The 6,000-nt window shown below is 50.4% G+C and overlaps 1 long non-coding RNA gene across 1 annotated transcript in view; it reads right to left on the reverse strand.

Annotated features, from left to right (window-relative positions):
- Positions 1–5,606, reverse strand: part of LOC309676899 — an 84,888-nt gene extending 79,282 nt beyond the window's left edge. Inside the window, exon 1 of the long non-coding RNA XR_014269636.1 lies at positions 5,587–5,606. This is a non-coding gene — a long non-coding RNA (uncharacterized lncRNA). The remainder of the gene's footprint in view (positions 1–5,586) is intronic.
- Between the last annotated feature and the right edge of the window lie 394 nt (positions 5,607–6,000).

The raw sequence follows: 6,000 nt of genomic DNA on the forward strand, positions 1-6,000 counted from the left end.
CTTCCTTCAATCCAAATCGACACAAAGACCTAATCCAGCTTAACTAGAAATATGCTAGCCAGGTCTATTCAGCAATAAGGATGAACGTAGCTTGTTCTAATAAGGTTAAAACTGTAACAATTCAGTTGAAGTGCTAAGAATCCTATGGATTTTTATTTAAAGTCACATTGATCACAGGGAATTCTGTTGTACTTAATCTGGTGGAGAGCTTCCAACGGGTCTACCTGTGCAGGTCCAGCACAGCAGCAGGGGAAGGACAGCTTAGGGGAAAAGCTTCTCCACAGCGTCCTGGCTTGCTGCAGGACTAAGAAGGCTTTTAAACAACTTTAATAGAAAGAAAGATCACATATCTGCAACATAAAGAAAACTGACTGTCAAGTAATACAAAATCCATTCACTGAAAATTACCAAGATGCCTCCACTTTTTACCCGTGGCCGTAAATTAGTGGTGCAAGTTAACAAGAAGAGCAAGTGAATCACTAGAAATAAGGTTTCAATTAGATAACCAACTTTTTGAAGAAGCCACACTCTGATTGAACAAATCAGAACTCATAATTTCACTTGTTTCCAGGATTACAAAGCTGTTTGCCCGAGGGCAGGCGGTGGAAGAGGGCATGTTGAAAATGAACCCAGAAAGGCAGAAACTTGGAAGCCAACCACAAAGATGGAGCCAGGTAGGCAGCACCTCAGAAGGCGCCGGGTGGGCTCTGTCCTCTGATGAGCACCGAAGCTCCTGAGCCTGGGGAGCTCAGCACAGAGCTAATCATCAATCCACACCGGCGCCGGCTCCCAAAAGCCAAATTCCAAAGAGAAACCAAGCGTCCCAACAAGCACGTGGCTGGTGACCATGGCTCTGCTGACACATTCCTGGGGATGAACTCTGCTCTGTATTACAGCAGCCTCAGACCGAGCAATTGAGCAGGGGCTGGTCATCAAGTTAGCTTCAGGATTTGTTTTTGATTATTGTTACAAACATTTGTTAAGCACAGGCACTTCTGGACATTATGTCAACAAGTCAGTCTTCCCTTAACCATCTGAGAAGGAAAGAAACTTAGAGAGATCTAAAAATTATGTATCACCAGAGACTTCACTGCCGAGACAGAAACTGAGAAATACTCAGTTTTAACAGATAAACACATTGCTATCTGCCTCGAGAAAATAAGTCCCAACCCTGCAAGGTCGCCTGAACTGCTCTCCAGTGTGCCCTTCTGCTCCAGGGCTTGGGCAAGCATGTGCCCTCTCCCTCCTCCACCCATCCTCTGGAGCCTCCAAGGGTGAGGACTCCACAGCCTCTTTCTGTAGCCAGATCCGAGCAGTTTTGTAGACAGTTAGAGAGCTTTTTGTAACACTAAGCCACTGATGGTTAGATAAAATGGCTATCTTAAACTCCTCGTTTCCACTTTGTCTACATGAGTTTTGACCAAGCAGAGTAGGAGGTTAACCCACTTACTATCTAAATATTGGTGGGTTGTTTGTTTCCTTTTTTTTTTTTTTTTTTTTAAACTGACACCCCCTCACCTCAATGACTTAGGCTGCTTAGTCAGGTTGGTTTATATTTTTTGTAACAAGGATTAACAGACCAACTATGTCCAAGCCAGCCTCATGCTTAAACAAAACTCTTAAAGTAATACTCCACGAATTCTAGTTACCCTGGCTTTATTATAGCCAATAATGGCCTTTTTCTTTCTTCTTTTTTTTTTTTTATTCTAACGGTAGCCATTTAAATAGAAGAGGACCCCCCACTATAAGCTGAGCTTGACAACTTGGTGCATGAGAAAACCTGCAAGAAAAGCCAAAATAAATATCCACTACTGAGTTGAACTAAAAGATAAAGGTAAAGAAGTAGGAGGAACACCACATTGAGGTTGTTTGTTTACTTAATTCCACCTTAATTATTTAGACTCTCATCTCACTAACAGCTGTGCAGGTGCTAACTTTACTTCAAGAAGGACCTACAGTTTTTGTTTGCATAAATCAAGTACGTTTAATCAAGTGCACATTAGCTCATCAACACATTGGATCTGATGAGGAATTGCATAAGTGACAATGCCAAGCTATTTTGGTGAATATTCATTATATCTCTGCGGAACAGTCTGACTGGAGGAAAGTGAGAACAAAATGACAGTAAAAGAACGGTAGCAATTACTTTACTAGCAGTTAACATTGCCATTAAACTGCTTGCTGGCAAGAGCTTAAAGTTGCAAACCCCAATTTAAGCTTGTTACCTTAATTTTACCATTGTAATTCAATATTCAGAATGTGACACTAGTGTAATAAATATCTTCATTCAGTGCTTCATACAATAAATAATTTAAAAGTGTATGAAAAGTTCCAAATTATAGCCATTACAGAAATACAAATGCTTAGTATAACATCTTCATAACAATAAATAAATGTGCATATCATTTTCTCAAAACCAAGACAGAATCCAAACCCATTAGCAACAAGTCACTGGATTTTTTTTGTTCTTAATAGGCATTCATGAAGAGATTTCCCTTCAAAATGTAGATTTGTTCTTAGGGAGCTTCTGCACACAAGGCAAACAGCTCCCAGTTTTGTAAAGCTATTTAAAGCCTTTATCCCACTTCCAGTAACATCTGTAGGAAAATTCAGGCAGAAGAGGACTGTGCCCTCCATAAGGATATTCTACATAATAGGTCTTTAGGTTAGATGAACAAAGCAAGATTTGGCTAAAAGAAAAAAAAAAAAAAAAAAAAAAACACACCACATTTGCTTGCTAATTCCCAGAATGGATGAAGGAGGAGAGGAAGAGGAGGGCTGTTTGGGTGCACTCTCCCCTATGTCCTGCTGAAGCCCAGCACCCCACCTGCTGTGACCAACCCACCGAGAAGGTCACGCAACCTCTTCTTGTGCAGAGGTGCCTCCCTGCTACCACTGCCCACTGTGACACGGTACGAGCCCATTCCTTGGAGTCACGTTTGCCATTTCAGAGGAACGTCGGTGCTTACGGGCTCTGGTTCACAACTGCAGACCCCAGCTGTTTGCCTTGTCCCTCTGCCAGGACACAGGGATGAACAGGAGGCTCGTGCTGCTGGACTTCACAACACTACACACGAACATGAACAGCCATAAAACGCAGTTTACATTCATATGCCAGGCTGTCAAGTCTGGCAAAGTCCAATAGGAAGCAAGGCTGAATGGCAGAGTAACCTCTGGCAAAGGGACAGGATGAACAGCTGGATGCTTCAGCTCCTGAAGCATAAGTCAGAGTCACAAGTGTACTTAACTGCGCTATCCTTCCCCCGTCATCGACAATCCAGGGTTATCAAAGAAGTCTGATTATCAAAATTGTTGTACAGACTATCATGAGCATCTAAGGCTTCAGGTGCATGTTTTGGGGGCTCATTTTACTACAAAATACAGCATCACATTTTGGTGAGTTGACACCAGCCTCTCAACTGTTATATCAGATCATTTAAAACGCTTTTTGGTACCAGAGCCCACCATTCAAACTCCTTTCCCAAACACCGCCATCATTTACTTTCTGTATTAGTTTAAGTAATATATTCTAAGAAAGATAATTTTCTATTTCACATGCAATCAGACTAAGTTCCCATCAAGACTCCGTAACCACAAGTATTCAAGGCAAGGAGGACCAGCCATGCCGGGCTCCGGAGTAGACTTCCTCCCTTTTGTTTTGGCTGGAAGCACGCTCTGTTCTGGCTTTTCCACCGCAGGTGGCAGCCCCCTTACCCAAGTGCACCGGATCTGCCGCGCAACCCAAGAGACAGGCTGGGCATTAAGCACCAGCCCGACATGCGTGTGTAATCTCACTCCTTCGCTCCCAGCGAATGGGTCACCCACCTGATTTGCGGACAGCATGGTATGCAACGCTGCTGCCGTAAAGCCAGTTACATATCTCAAGCTTTGGACAGGAAAAAAAAAAAATATTTTTCAGCCCAGCTTTGGTGCTGACACCCTTAGAAGAGAACTGTAAAGCAAGCCGAAGCCAATCCTAGGTACATACCAGCAGCCTATTACTTACCAACGTTTGCTTCCTTCTAGATTCCATTGTAATGAGAACATAAACAGTAAAATAAGCATGTATCTCCCTCGAACGAATTACCTATTCAGAGTTCCCTCTGGTGTTCAATAAGCTCATCATCACATTCAAGGTAACAGCGTTAGTTACAAAAGCATCGAGTTCCCTCACAAGCAACTTATCACTCCACGACGAGCTCAGCGACAGGGACGGGACCGTAGTGTTGTAATTCACATGCAACAAAGGCAACGCTATTTTTCCATGAGATTTCAGAGACGCGATAAACTTACACTTCCTTCTTTCACCGTTCCACCCGAGTGTCTGATTAACCCAGAAAGGGCCCAAATCGTTATCGATCCCTTCTGTCTCCGGGTGTCACCGAGACTGACGCAGTCTGGGAGAAGGCAAGGTCACGAGTCACAGGTACAGCCCAGCTAAACAAGGAGGGCAGAGGTGTTCCGCAGCTCCCCAATAACTATGCCTTGAGTCACAAGCCCTTCCAGCCTCGCACTTTCATTCCCCTGCGCGAAACACCAGGAGCGTACAGGAGATCTAATTAACAGTTTGGAAAGAAAGTTTGAAGCCGCCTCTGCAAAGAGGCAAAACGCCTTCGCAGGAAAACCCAAACGCGCTCCCGAGCCGGCGGCGCGACGGCGGAGCGCGGGGCCGGCGCCGGGCCAGGGCGAGTCGCCACACCGGGGCTGCTGACCCCGGCCGCGCCGCGGGGGTTGCCAAACTCCCGCCAAGAGCCACCGGTCCCCCCAACCGAGCGGCGGCCGCGCTCCGGCGGCGGCGAGAGCTCCGGTCGGGCACTGGCGCTCCCCGGCTGCCGGGCGGGAGGAGCCGCCGCCGCCCCGCGCCTCTCCCCGGCCCTGCGCTGGGAAAGGAGCTCAAAGTCCGGAGCCGCCGCCGCCTCTTGGGAGCCCCTTAACCAAAACCATCTGGGGCGCGGGCAGCCCGGCGGAAGCCCCCACCACCACCGCCGCCGCCGCGGACGGGGGAAGTTGCTCCGCCTGCAGTCCAGCAGGAGGGGGAAAACGGGATGGTGTGGGGGGGACACCTCACCGCGAAACCCGCCTCACCCCCCCATCCCCATCCCGAGGCGCGCAGCGGCAGGGCCGGGGGCTGCGTTACCTTCAACAGGTGCAACCGCCGGCGGGAGAAAGCGGCGGTCCCGCAGGCGCGGACCGTCCCAGTTGCCCGAACGGGAGCGGGAGCGGCGCCCGGGAGCCCGGGGCGGGAGGCGGCGGGCTGGGCAGAGGCGCTACGGCAGCCCCCGGCGGCCGCCCATGCTCCCGGCGGGCCCCGCCGCCGCCGCCACCGCCGCCACAGCAGCCGGAATCAGCGTGAAGGCGGCAGCGGCTGTGGCCACCTCCGAGAGGAAGGAGGAGAGCGGCGGGGAGCGAGGGAAGGGAAAGGCAAAGAGAGAGAGAGAGAAAGGGGAGAAGGAAAGAGGGGGGAGAGAGAGAGGAGAGAGAAATCGCCTCGAGAAAAATTAATCATCACATGACGGTCCCGATCGGCCGCCGCCCCCCGACAGCCGGGGACAGAGCCGGGGAAAAAGCTGCGAGGAGGGGACACACCTGTAGGCGCAGCACATATCCGCTGTGAGCACAATGCGAGACAGGAAACTGAAAAAACAGCCCAGGGAAGGAGAGAGGCTCCCGTTCGTCCCTCCTTCCCTCCCTCCCTCCGTCCTCCCTCCTCCTCTTTTCTCCACCCCCTGCCCCCGGTCAGGATCCGCTCGCAGCGCTGTCTCACGCAGGGCGATCCTGGCGGAGGGCCGGGAGGGAGGAAGGAGCCACACTTTCTCTCCCGTTTCACTTCCCCGTCTCCGCTTTGTTTTGCCCGGCAGAGCCGGCGCGGCGGAGCGGGGCCACCCGCGGGGCCGAGCGCCCCCGGGGAGCCCCGAGCTGGGGCCGCGCCGAGCCCCGCCGGGGAGCGGGGGCCGGGCCGGGGGCGGCTGCTCCCCCAGCGCCGGGGGCGGCGAGCCCTCA

The sequence above is a fragment of the Vanellus vanellus genome (genome assembly GCF_965231255.1).
Source record: "Vanellus vanellus genome assembly, chromosome: 1".
Taxonomy (NCBI): Eukaryota; Metazoa; Chordata; class Aves; order Charadriiformes; family Charadriidae; genus Vanellus; species Vanellus vanellus.